This window comes from Sminthopsis crassicaudata, chromosome 2 (assembly GCF_048593235.1).
Source record: "Sminthopsis crassicaudata isolate SCR6 chromosome 2, ASM4859323v1, whole genome shotgun sequence".
Taxonomy (NCBI): Eukaryota; Metazoa; Chordata; class Mammalia; order Dasyuromorphia; family Dasyuridae; genus Sminthopsis; species Sminthopsis crassicaudata.
The window spans coordinates 262,342,202-262,356,523 of NC_133618.1; the positions used below are offsets into that span (position 1 = coordinate 262,342,202).

Below are 14,322 nucleotides of genomic sequence, written 5' to 3' on the forward strand. Positions count from 1 at the left end.
CCTCCCAGTGAACTCTTAATTATTGAATTCAGAGAGGTGATAGTTTTTTTTTTTTTTAAGTCTCTTTGTCCTCCAGAGAAGTTGGAAATTCTTAAAATTGTAATTGGGGATATTATTAGTGATTTTTGTCAGTGGCTTTTTAAAAAAAATAGATTTATAGATTTTTCAAAACAAATTTTAATCACGTGTAACTTTTTTCTGATTAGATAATAGAGAGAAAATAGTGGAAAAGAAGGGGTAGCTAAAGTCTACTTTGGTTAGTTTGTATAGAAATAAGTAATCTTTTAAAATATTTATATGAAATATATGAATATAATTTTTAAATTACTTGTCAAAATGGACATGTTCTTAATGTAATGGAAAACATTTGAGTAGATCTCAGAATTCAAAACTATTAGTTTTTTATGTTTAAGTTTATCTTTAGCTTTTTGTTTTTCTGAGAAAAGTGAGTCTCCTGTCATTCAGTGCCTTAATGATGATTTGAAAAAGGGAAGTAATCCAATGAAATGGAACTGTTCAGTAATTTTAAATATGGTTGCTTTTCAAACATGTCTGATGAATGATTTCTGAAATTTCTGCTTGTATTATTTAAAGGTTTTTATGGGTAAAGTGCCTTACTTTTTCATTTATCTCTTTGTTTTTGTCAGATAATAGAATTAGTTTAGAAATTTGAATATTTAGAGGGTTCTTTGTGAAAAGAATTTTTGAGGTTTTTTTTTTTTTGACACCCTGACAGATTCAATCGCAAAAAGATGGGGTTAAATTTTAGAAAAAGATTACATTTCCCCCGACTTTTGATTTAAGGAAATACTTGTATCCCATCCTTTTTTTTTTTTTTTTTTTTTTTTAACACAAACTTCAAAGATATGAAGGCTGCCATATAAAATCATTCATAGGTTGTTTCTAAGATTGATAGTATTCCCTAAAATGGTTTGATGTTCTCAGTCTCTTTGCCTATTTTCTCATGTGAACATTTGGTCTAAGAATTATTGAAGCATTAATGTGCCAAACCTTTCTTTTGTTGTCTTGAGTGTCTGCTAGTTTCATATTCATAATAAAATTGTCCTGTTTGTCCTTAGTATATATATTAGCTATATTTTATCAAAAGAGCAGCCTTCAGATTGTTTTACATGTTAGTGAAAGTGGCATATCTCTTTTTAAAAAAAATACTTAAATTATCATACCAACTTAGGATTTGCCTTTGTTGAATTAAGAGATAATAAAAAATTACCTTTGCTTTAGTGAATTGTAATTAAAAACCACATTTATTGAACACATTTGAAAAATAGCAATTGTCATGGCTTTTGTGCATATTAATATTAATTTCACTTTTTTTTTTGGCCATTGAAGACAAAATGACTTGAAAAATTTAACATGAAGCAACAGAGACCAGGTAAACATAGCAAAAGGTAATGAAAAGGATACACTTTCAGGAAAGATATCTGCTATAAGAACATTGGTTTATACAGCACAGAAAATGACAGACCTTTTTAAAGCTTAAGTCTGTATACTATTTGGGAAAGATTTTCTTAAAATTTTAATCTATCAGTTTGTTAATCAAATTAGTAGGTACAATATTTATGAGTCAAAATAGAAATGGATACTATAAGCTTAAAGCTTACCTGGAAACTGTTTGAAGCTCATCTGCTGGAGTTCTATATGAATACAATAGGAAAGTCTCACCAGGTTGGAAGCTTCTCTATTTGAAATGCCTTCTGCACATTAGTTGTGTGTTCTTTTCCCATAGTGCCTCATTTTTTTTTGCAGTTTTTTCATATTTTTTAAAATTCCAGTATATTTCCAGTTATTCTTTTGAAGTAATTGGTGACCAGCAACAGTTATAATATTTCGGTTATGATAAAATGAGAGCAATTGAAAAATGAACTTTGATTTTCTTCACCTGATTAGAGCAGTTTGACCTCCCTCAGATGATTTGAGTGTTCAGAACTTATTAAAAATTCATTGAATGCTTCAGCAAGGAGAAATTCTTAGCTGATTCTATAAATGAATTATGTTATTCCAGAAAAGTTCTACCAGAATATTCTTTTTCTCAAAATTAAAAAATAAATTCTGCGTATTTGCCTGTTCAATCAAGCATTCTCTTTCAAGCCTCTCTTTTTTTGCTTTCTATCTCAACTTTCAATCCAGCAGCCTTTTTAAAATAGGAAGATGAAGGTATCTGTTCCTCTTTCCTTCAGTTGCTTCTGTTATTCACAGATATGAAACTGTGTTTTTTAATGATTAGGTGAAAATCCCCAAGAGCATAGTATTTTTTCATAGCTCAGGACACTGAACATGCATGGCATCCACGACGAGCTGATATGAGCTATTCAAACCAAGCAGCAAACTGACAGGATGACGCTTCCTACATAATAAACCCATTAATTACTTCTCTTGATGGACAGCAGTGTCTGATGAAAGGAGGGAAAAAGAGCAAATGATAATATTAGGTTTGATAGATGATCTCTGTTTGAACAGCTTGTCATCAAGAAATGAATGAAGAGAAAGACTGCAGCTTTAGATTATGATCAGGTAGAATGGACAGGAGTTGTTTTGACACACAGTAAGTGACGTATTTGGAGGAGGATCGAAAGCTACATTCAGAAGTAGCTGGAATTAAAAAAGGTTCAAAATACTCTTAAAATTATTTTTCTTACATCATGACTTTTGGTTGATAGATTTCTAGGCTTGGATTTTAAGATTGACCATTCACAGAGCTTTGGCTTGTTATGTATTTTTATCATTTTTTTTCCTATTTGTTTTTCATTCCTTTTCCCTGAGAAAGTAAAAAACCTATAGGTTTTAAAATATACCTTCCTATTTCCCTCAGTTGTTGCTACTTTTCTATGGAAAAAAAGATACCAATTTTCAAATCTTTTAGACTAAGACATTGAGTCCTTATTTTTTTTGCTATATATTTTTAACATTTCATTTTTAATGGTTTCCTGAATGTATTGCTGGCTGTCTTTGTGTGTATGCGCGCGCGCATGTGTGTGTGTGTGTGTGTATGTGTATGTGTGTGTAACCTTACCAATATCCATACACACATATTTAAAAGCTCTGTCTTCCTTATACTGAAGTACTATTATAGATGTTATATGTTATGTAGACTAATTTTTTCCTCTGCCCATGCAGTATAATAGTATAATCATAATTCACTTATAATTGTGCATGTACATAATAAAGTGATTCTAAGGTTATAAACATTGACTTAGAGATATACTAAAACTTGATAATGTATTAATTTTTTTGTTTTATGACATCTTTTAATGACAATTTTGTCTTTTCTTCTAAATAGGTATTCAATAAAATACTTCATATGTGCTTCTTTTAGCATGCATTACAATAGAGGAATATAATTTGTGGGATTTAAAAGTTGCTCTTTGGGGATAAAATCAACTTTGGCTTTGGAAGGATAGCTCATTTTTGTGGATTATGTTTTTTTCTTCCAATACCAGTTCCAGTGACATTCCACTAGGACTTAAAGCAATTATTTCTTTTGGCAACATATATCTTTTCTTTAAGCCTCAAAGCAGATCATCCTATAGTTAGACTTAAACATCTCTCTAATTGCTTGCTTTCACTTTCATTTCCATTTAGGTTTTCCATAATTACAGAATTTCAGAGCTGAAAGAGACTTAAGAAATTATCTAGACCAACTTTTATCTGAATAAAAATTTCCAATCTAAAGCATACTTGACTAGTATTTATTCAGCTGTTACTTCAAGACCTCAAATGAGGGAGAATTAAATTCCTCTCATTGGGAAAAATTTCTTTACATCAAGTCTAAATCTGACCTTTTGTATCTTCCATCCATCATTCCCAGTTATGCTCTTTGAGTTCAATCTTTCTTCCATATGATAGCCTTTCAAATATTTTAATGTTACTATTATCCTTCTTAAAATGCTTTAAAAACTATAAAGTAACTTACATATAAACATACACACATTTATATACATATATATATAGACATATTTTATTTTTGCTCAAAGGTGTGAATTAAGACTATTTCATAATATGGAATATGAAAACTGTCAAACTTTTGAGGCCCAGAAGTCATATTTGTGGATGCAAAGTATATTAGAATCTAGAGGCATTCATAGCCTATAAACTTCTACTCCAAATCATAGCAGGATTGGTTCTTAATCTAGTCATATGTGATGAAATGCATTCTACAACTCCTATGCTCTATTATTGAGGAAGTCTTTGTAATATGATTACTAGGTCAAACCTAGATTATAATATTATATAGTTGTACTCAGGTTCTAAGTGATGATTAGATTATATTCTATATTTGATTAGGAGTTTAGAAACTTGATGAAGATATGGTGGCTTGTGTGTTTATTTTTTGGTTATATTAAAGAGTTCTGTGGAATAGTAGAGAAGAAGGAAAAGCAAAAATGGAGTCATAAGGAAATAGCATCAGTATTGAAAAGAACATTAATAAACTTTTTTAAAAAGCAAGCAAAGCATTTATAGCAAAGCAGATGACCTCTTCCAGTTACTTTCTTTTTTCTCTTATTTGTGTGAAAGTGGCTTAAGCAGTGACATTTTGTAGCCATGAGTGTGTATGCAATGTCTTGGCTGACAATGACATCCTTGCTTGGTTTGGGACAGGGTCAATAGGGTTTGTTCACTGGGAGATTTAAATGGGAATGTTCCTTTTATTGTTCAGCATGAGACTTGCATTATGGAGTTTTGAAGATAAAAAGGAGAAGGCTCATAATGGAGATCAAGTTCCAACAGTTACCAGTGCTGTGGTGCATACTAGATTTATGATTATATTATCTCACCTGAGTGTTCACAACTTAGAAGCATCACATTTATCATAGTAAGAAGGGCTATATAATATTATAATCTAGGTTTGACCTAGTAATCATATTACAAAGACTTCCTCAATAATAGAGCATAGGAGTTATAGAATCCATTTCATCACATATGACTAGATTAATGGCACATGTGATAAATTCTAGGGAGCAGGAAGCTGAGATGGCCACTGCTGGAGCCAGTACCATAATGCCTTGATGTAGTCTGCTTGTGGAACCTATAGTATCTCATACACTATATCAAGAGTTTAGACACTAACTCATCTGGAGGTTTTGGCTAAGTGGGGAAAAATCCTGAGGCTTTTGGCAATTTCTTGGGGTGGGAATTTAGGTCGGATTTGATTTGCTTTTCTCTGGGGCAGTATGTCTGTGCTGGGACATTGGTATTGGGTTCATAACTTATTTTTTAATTACTATTTTTTTTATTTTGAAATTAAGGGATGAAACAAGCATTTCCATAATAAAATAGAGTAGGAAAAAAGAGGATAACACATGAAACTGCAAGTCTATTATGTATAACTTGCTTTTCTTTTTAAATTATAAAGTTATAATTTTTCTCCTCCCTCCTTCCCCCGCGCCCCCATCTCTCCATTCGCCATTAGATGACTACTATTAGACACAAATGTGTGTATATGTTTGTGTGTGTGTATCTCTTTGTATCTCTTTGTCTTTCTGTTTATGTATTATGGATGCTTCTGTGTATCAGTTCTTTTCTGGAAGCAATTTCTTCAGAGGATCTATGTAGTTAATTTGGGTATTTATAATAGTCAAAATGACTTAGTCACTCAAAATTGTTCTTAAAACAAAATGTTTGTGCAACATACTCTTAGTTCTGCTCATTTTGCTCTTCATTGTTTCATGTAGGCCTTTCCATGTTTTTTTAGGATCATCAAACACATAATTTCTTATAGTGCAGTATTCTAATAGTATCATTTACCACAACTTGTTTAGCCATTCCCCAACTTGCAATTTCCAGTTCTTTGCTACTGTGTATTTTAGAACATATCAATTCTTTTCCTTTTTCCCTAATCATTTTGGGAAGTAGACTTAATAGTTGTATTGCTGGGTAAAAAGGTATAGGCAGTTTAAAATTCTTTGGGCATAATTCTAGATTGCTCTCCAAAGTGTTGGATTAATACCCAGTTCCACCAATAGTGAATTAGTATCCCTCTTCCAACATTTGTTACTTTGCCCTTCCCATCATTTTAGCCTATTTGATCAATGTAAAATGATATCCTAAATTTGTATTTATCTAATCAATAATGATTTAGAGCATTTTTCATATGACAATAAATTGTTTTGCCTGTTGACTATCAAATTAGGGAATGATTCATATTCTTAGAGAACTATGAGATCTTTATCTGAGAAACTGTATATAAAATCTCCCCCCTCCAATTTTATGTTTTCCTTCTGATCTTGTTTTGATTTTATTTGTACAAAAATCTTTTAACTTAATGTAATCAAAATTAAGCATTCACAACTCTCAATTCTCTCTATTTCTTTTATATTATTAAATTGTTTGGCTGACAATAAGAGTGAAAGGTAATATGTTCCATGTTCTTCAGATTTTCTTGTAAAATCTCCCTTTGTATCTAGGCCATATATCCATTTTGAACATATCTTGATGAATGGAATAAGATAATGAATAGTCTATGCTTATTTTTGCCAGACTGCTTTTCAGCTTTCCCAATAATTTTTTAAACAAAATAATAAATTCTTATTCCCCAAACTGAAGTTTTTACTTTGTCCAACACAAAGTTACTATAATTATTTACTGTGGCAAATTGTGTGACTACCTTTTTCCAATAATCTACTTTTCTATTTCTTAGCCAGTGCCAGAAAGTTTTGATAGTTACTGCCTTTTAGTTTAAGACCTTTACATTTTATATTAGTTCTTTTGATATTCTTGACCTTTTGTTCTTCCAAATGAATTTTGTTGCTATTTTTTCTGAGTAAAAATTTTTTTTGCTAATTTAATTGGAATGACATTGAATATATTCTTTAATTCATGTAAACATCATTTTTTATATTGGTCCTGGCTATTCATAATAATTGATATTTCTACAATTATTTAAATCTGATTTTATTTGTATATTGTATAAAAATCTATTGTATAGAGTTTTGTTTTTTTTTAATGGATCATCTCTTGCAGGATTTTGTTGGTGATATATAGTAATGCTGATGATTTATGTGGTTTTATGTTATTTCTTGGTACTTTGATATAATTATTGCTTCAACTAACTTTTTAGTTGAACCTTTAGGATTTTTCAAGTATATAATCATGTCATCTGCAAAAGGAGTTGTTTTATTACCTCATTGCCCATTGATTCCTTCTATTTCTTTCTTTCTTTCTTTTTTTTTTTTTTTCTTATTGCTGTTGCTGGGATTTCCAGTATAATTTATATTGAATAATACTGATGACAGTGGAAATCCCTTGTTTCACACTTGATCTTACTGGCAAGTCTTTTGGCTTATCCCCATTAAAAATAATGCTTGCTTATGATTTTAGATAAATGCTTCTTATCTATTTAAAGGAAAAATCCATTTTTATTTATACTTTCAAGTGTTTTCTTAATAGAAATAAGTATTGTACTTTATCAAAAGCATTTTCTTCATCTATTGATAGAATCATAAGATTAAAAAACATTTTAACAATTGATTATATGAATAATAAATAGTTTTTCTTATGTTAAAGCATCTCTGCATTCCTAGTATAAATCCTATCTGGTTATAATGTGTAATCTTTGTAATATATTGTTGTAATCTTTTAGCTAGTTTTTTATTTAGGATTTTTGCATCCATATCCATTAATGCAATTAATTTTCTTTCTCTTGTTTTTACTCTTCCTGATTTAGGTGTTAGAATCATATTTGTTTCATAAAAGGAGTTTGATAGAATCCCTTCTTTGTCTATGATTCCAAATTATTTAAGATTGGAATTGCTTGACCTTTAAATACTTGATAGAATTCTCTTAAAATTCATGTAGTCCTGGTGTTTTTTTCTTAGGATGTTTATATGATCTTTTCAATTTCTTTTTTTCTAGGTCAAATGTAGATATTCTAGTTAGAGGTTCTTTTTTCCTCTTATGATAATCTGGGAGAGTCATTTTTTTGGGGGAGTAAATATTTTTCTATTTTACTCAAATTTTAAAATTTATTGAAGTATAATTGGGCAAAATAACTTCTTATAATTGCTTTGATTTCATCTTTGTTAGTGGTATATTAATCCTTTTAATTTTTAATACCAATTATTTGGTTTTCTTTTTTCTCTTTTTAATCTTTTTAACCAATAGTTTTATTGGCTTTTTCACAAAATCCTAGTTTTGTTTATTACTTCAATGATTTCCTTACACTCAGTTTTATTACTCTTACCTTTAATTTTTAAGATTTCCAATTTAGTATTTAACTGGGAATTTTTAGTTTCTTTTTCTAGTTTAAAAAAAATTGCATATCAGTTCACTAGTCTGTGATTTTATTCTCTATTGTATTGATGCAAACTTTTAGAGCTCATTTTTCTGTGATTACTGCTTTTGCTTTATCCCATAGGTTTTGCTATTGTTGTCATTATTGGCATTCTCTTTAACATTATTGTTTCAATGATTCTTCTTTAATCCCCTCAGATTTTAAGATTAAGTTGTTTAATCTCTAGTTTTTATTCTATGTTTCCATGGTCCCTTATGTGTAAAGGGCTAGAACTGAGCAAATGAACTTGGATAATGGAGCACGTGAGACTAATTGCCAATTGGACAATTCTCTATTAACATGTTTGAAGGATGACCCTCCCCAACTATTCTGTGCTGGCTCAATTGGTGGGTGTGGACAAAGAAGGGGAAGTGACATGTGTGGGTGGAGTAGGAGGAGGAAATTGAGGCATTCTCCTGGTGGTGGAGAGAGAGTAAGGAGGTATGGAGATTGCTAGATCTAATCCTCTGATTGTGACCACAAAAGACCAAGAATAAAGGCTTTTGATTATCCTGATTTCTGGAAAGACAGAGTTCCAGCACTTATGAAATACAATTTTTATTGTATTATGATCTGAGAAGCCTGCATTTAACTTTTCTGCTTTTAAATATGAAATTTTTATCCTCAGTATATAGTCAGTTTTTGTAAAGGTATCATGTACCACTGAGAAAAAGGTGTGCTCCTTTCTATTCCCATTCAGTTATTTCCAGATATCTTTCATGCCTAGATCATCTAAAAATTTATTTACTTCCCTTGACTTATTTTATATTTATTTTTTCTTTAGATTTATCTAATGCTGGGTATTATAGTACCTCTGACTATTTCTATCTAATTCATTTAACTTAGAATTTTACATGCTGTGGTATTTGGAGCATATAGGTTTAATATTGATATTGGTTCATTGTCTATGTCACCATTTATTACAATGTAGTTTCCCTGTTTATATCTTTTAATTAAATCTATGTTAGCTGTAATTTTGTCTGAGATCACCTCTGCTTTTTTTCACTAGCTGAGGCATAATAAATTCTACTCTTTATTTTAACTCTGTACATTTCTCTTATTTTTAAACATGTTTCTGGTAAACAACATATTTTTCGATTCTGATTTTTACTGATTTCTACTACCTATTTCTGTTTTATGGGTGAGTTAATCCCATTCACATTCAAAGTTATAATTACCATTTGGTTATTTTCCTTCTTCCTATTTTTCCTCACTGTCCTTCTCAACCTCTCTTTTTACCCTATCCCTCCTTACTATCTCCCTAATCTATACTCTTTTAAAGAATCCCTTCCTTATCCTTTTCCCTTACCATTGTATTCCTTATTCTATCTATCCATCTAAAAGTCTCTTTGTTATATTCTTCCCCCATCCTCCTAACACTAAATCTACTCACCTATCTAACAGTCCCTTCCTTACATTATTCCATTGCCTTTGTATTACTTTACAAATTTGGAAGACTTTTGTATCCTTCTAGATGTATGTTATTCCCTCTTCAATCTAGATCTAGTGAGAGGAAGGTTCCAGCAATATTAGTTCTTCATTCCCAGTTGCTTCCTCTAACAGTTTTTTTTTCCATGCCTCATATATGAGATAATTACTTCTTTTTACCTTTTCTTACCTAGTTTTGTTTTTTAGAGTCACCTCATCATTCTGAAACTCAAATCCAACCTTTCTTTTAAATTACCCAAGTAATGATGACAATCTTTTTTTTTTTTTCTTGGAAAAATAAATTCTTTATTTTTCCTTCTTTATAAAGTGGCACACAATAGGTAAGTTTAGTATTTACAGTTGAAACAGGAATCCCTGACAAACATATTCTGTTTTCAAATTCTTGTTACATTTCTCACTTATACAAAGTGTAAAATAAAGCAAACAGTATTTTCAAAAGAACTTAGTAAGAGTGTGAAAAAAAGCATTGTATTCTTTAATAGCAGGACTCTGATGAATTTTTCTCCTCTCCTTTAAAAAATTTTTTTAAAATTAATTTTATAATTATAACATTTTTTTTGACAGTACATATGCATAGGTAATTTTTTACAACATTATCCCTTGTACTCCCTTTTGTTCCGAATTTTCCCCTCCTTCCCTCCACCCCCTCCCCTAGATGTCAGGCATTCCCATACATATTAAATATGTTATAGTATATCCTAGGTACAATATATGTGTGCAGAACTGAATTTTGTTGTTGTTGTTGCAAAGGAAGAATTGGATTCGGAAGGTAAAAATAACCTGGGGAGAAAAACAAAAAATGCTAACAGTTTACAATGATGACAATCTTAAGAACACTGATAACATTTTTACATTTAAGAAGTTTGATCATATTGAGTCCCTTATAATTGGTCTTTAATATTTATCTTATATTCTTCCTGAATATTATATGTTGAATTTTCCATTGAATTATGGTCTTTTGGTCACAAATACCTAAAAATCTTTTAGTTTATTAAATGTCCATTGTTTTCATTCAGGATTTTACTCAACTTTGGTGAGTATGTTATTTTTGGTTGTAAGCCCAACTCTTTTGCTTTTTGAAATATAATGTTCCAAGTTGTACAGTCTTTTAGTATAGAAGATGTTAGATCTTGTGTAATCTTGACTGTAGTTTTACAGTATATCTTGTTATTTGAAATATTTTCTCTCTGAAATCTGGTTATGATATTCCTCTTAAGCTTTCATCTCAGGATCTCTTTCAGGAAGTTATTGGTGGATTTTTTTTCTATTTCTACTTTATTCTTTTGTTCTAGAACTTCAGGGTGATATTTCTAAATTATTTCTTTTAATATTGTATATCAAGAGTCTTTTTTGATATTAATTTTCATGTAGTTCAATCATTCTTATATTTTCTTTCCTTGATGAGTTCTCCAGATCAGTTGTTTTTCTAATGAGATATTGCATAATTTTTCCTTTTTTTCCCATTCTTTTGATTTTATTTGATTATTTCTTGGTGTCTTATAACATTATTTGCTTCTCCTTGTCCAATTCTAGTTATCAAAAAGAGTTACTTTCTTAAGTTCCTGGATCTCTTTTTAAATTGGTTGATCTCTTTTCATGATTTTCTTGGAATGCTCTTATTTTTTGTTCTAGTTTTTCTTTAATCTCTCTTATTTGATTTGTGTAGTCCTTTTAAAGTTCTTCTAAGAACTGTTTTTGGACTTCTGGTTATTTGATGTTTCTTTTGGAGTAGAAATGGCTATTTTTAATTCCACTATCTTCTTCTGAATATGAACTTAGTTTTTTTTTTTTCTATCCCTGTGGTAGTTGTCTGTGGTTAGATTCTTTCTCTTTTGCTTACTCATTTTCATTTTTAGCAGCTTATTATTATAATCAAATTATAGTGCAGAAGTGTGGGTAATGTTACTTCTGGCTTCAGGTCTTTCTTACTGTTATTTTCTGAACTCTGGAGTACCAACCTTGGACATTCCTCTCATCCTTAAGTCATTGGATAGGACTCCCAACTATGTTGTCTTAACAAATTCTCTTTCTTCCTGCAGTGTCTTCTGTGGGTGAGCTTCACGCTTCAGCTTTCCTATCTGCCCTGGAACCAAAATCAGATTCTACTTCTCCTATAGTGCCCACATTTGGCATGGTTTCTGCTCTTCTGTTACTGCATTTACAGGGCATGTGTTTGCTCCTTCTTGCAGTAGCCAATGTGGTTAACAACTTTAGTTGGTATCTAAGACAATGGAGACTCCTTCAATCTTCTCCTACTCAGCCAGCTGATTCCAATACTATGCCATGAAAGTTTTTGAGGTGGTAGCTGTTTCCAGACCCAGCTGCCCCTAAGGTTTGTTGTTTGTTGATTTCAGTGGAATTGACCTGGAGGTGTTTGCACTTGAGTTAAACCTCCATCCCTGAAAGTGAATCTTTCTTGAAGTCCTCTCTTACCCTGATTTATGTTTATTTTTGCTACTCTGTGTTCACTCTGAGGTAATGTTCTATCTTCTTTGTGGAAACTTGAAGATTGTGGAATTTTCCTGACTTATTCTGTCATCTTTAATCTTTAATCCTGCCCCTTTGCCTGTCTATATATATATATATATATTTTTTTTTTTTTTTTAAGAAAACTTTAATCAGTGTATTAGAAGTGATTTGAGATACACCTATAGACAAAATGCAAAGCAATCAAATGGAGCTGTTTTGATCACAAAATGCAATGACTTGTAAATGTAATTTTACTTCATTTTTATCAAGAAATCTATATTTGTTTTACATAATAAATATTTTAATTCTCCTTTCTCTTCAGCCTTAACCTCTCCTAAAATTGAGAGCATTTGGTGAGCTTGTTTTTGCCATTCCATGATTAAAGTTTAGTGACATTCTCTAAGTTATCTACTTTTGATTCTATGACCTCGTTGGTTGCACCTCCTTTCATCTCCCAAATTATTTTGAAGTTTGAGGACAGGGAACTATATGTAGGGTATTGTGGGGGGGAGGAAATGGGATGTAGCACTGATACTTTTCTGTGCCCCTAATGTCTGTATGAATGTAGGCAAGTTGTTTAACTTTCAGTGATGAAGGCAGCTCTTTAAGACTACAAATTGCAGAGAAGATGCTAATCTGAATTGATAGATGTGGGGGATAGAGTGGTCTACAAAGCACTCTCCTCCCTTTAAATGTTTATGAGTTTTATACAATAGTCAAGTTATAATGCAACAAGTGGCAGGAAACATAGTAAAGAGGATATGTTTAATGAACAGGTAGTGTGGGCCAATAGGATTTAATATACTGTAGGATATGGAAAATATAAATTGTAATACGGGGCCCTAACTTTGGGACTAGGAAAGAAACTGGACAAAAATAGCAATAGTTAATGTTATAGGTTTATGGCGAAATAAGCACACCAATTCATTGTTGGTAGAGCCGTGAAGCTATTTTGAAATTTTGCACCAAAAAAAAAAACAACCCAAACCCAAATTGATTAAATATCCATGCCTTTGACCCAGAAGATATTTTGTAACTGATATACTCCAAAGAAGAAATTTCTAAATATCTCCATATGCACTAAAGTATTAATAGCTTCACTTTTTATGAAAACAAAGAATTGTAAACAAAGAAAATGTCCATTAATTGGGGAATAGATAAACAAATAATGATACAGAAATGTAATAGAATATTGCTGTGGTGTAAGAAATGATGAATGTGTTGAATGCAAAGAAGCGTGGAAAGATCTATATCAACTAGTATCAAATGAAGTAAATAGAGCCAATTTACACATTGACTAAACCAATGTAAAAAGAAAAAAAAAATCACACACACATACTCAAAATCTATTTTTTTCTTTTTAAAAATTTTTTTAATTTTATTTTTAATTTTAATTTTTAAAATTTTATAATTATAATTTTTGACAGTATATATGCATAAGTAATTTTTTTAATAACATTATCCCTTGTAGTCATTTTTCCAAATTTTCCCGGCCCTCCCTCTACTCCCTCCCCTAGATGACAGGCAATCCCATACATTTTACATGTGTTACAGTATAACCTAGATACAATATATGTGTGTAAATCCAATTTTCTTGTTGCACATTAAGTATTAGATTCCGAAGGTATAAGTAACCTGGGTAGGTAGACAGTAGTGCTAACAATTTACATTCACTTCCCAGTCTTCCTTCTCTGGGTGTAGTTGTTTCTGTCCATCATTGATCAACTTAAAGTGAGTTGGATCTTCTTTATGTTGAAGATATCCACTTCCATCAGAATACATCTTCATACAGTATTGTTGTTGAAGTATATAATGATCTCCTGGTTCTGCTCATTTCACTCAGCATCAGTTGATGTAAGTCTCTCCAGGCCTTTCTGAATTCATCCTGCTGGTCATTTCTTACAGAGCAATCATATTCCATAACCTTCATATACTATAATTTACCCAACCATTCTCCAATTGATGGACATCCATTCATCTTCCAGTTTGTAGCCACTACAAAAAGGGCTGCCACAAACATTTTGGCACATACAGGTCTCTTTCCCCCTTTAGTATTTCTTTGGGATATAAGCCCAATAGCAGCAATGCTGGATCAAAGGGTATGCACAGTTTGAATA

General features: G+C 31.1%; 2 protein-coding genes across 2 annotated transcripts in view; one reads left to right on the plus strand and one right to left on the minus strand.

Moving 5' to 3' along the window:
* The window catches only part of CHRM5 (cholinergic receptor muscarinic 5), an 83,476-nt gene extending 80,984 nt beyond the window's left edge, over positions 1 to 2,492 (minus strand). The window contains exon 1 of the mRNA XM_074289178.1: positions 1,623 to 2,492. The gene's annotated coding sequence lies outside the window, so the exon portion shown is untranslated. The remainder of the gene's footprint in view (positions 1 to 1,622) is intronic.
* The window catches only part of AVEN (apoptosis and caspase activation inhibitor), a 201,063-nt gene that overhangs the window by 56,900 nt on the left and 129,841 nt on the right, over positions 1 to 14,322 (plus strand). The gene's annotated exons all lie outside the window — the stretch shown is intronic.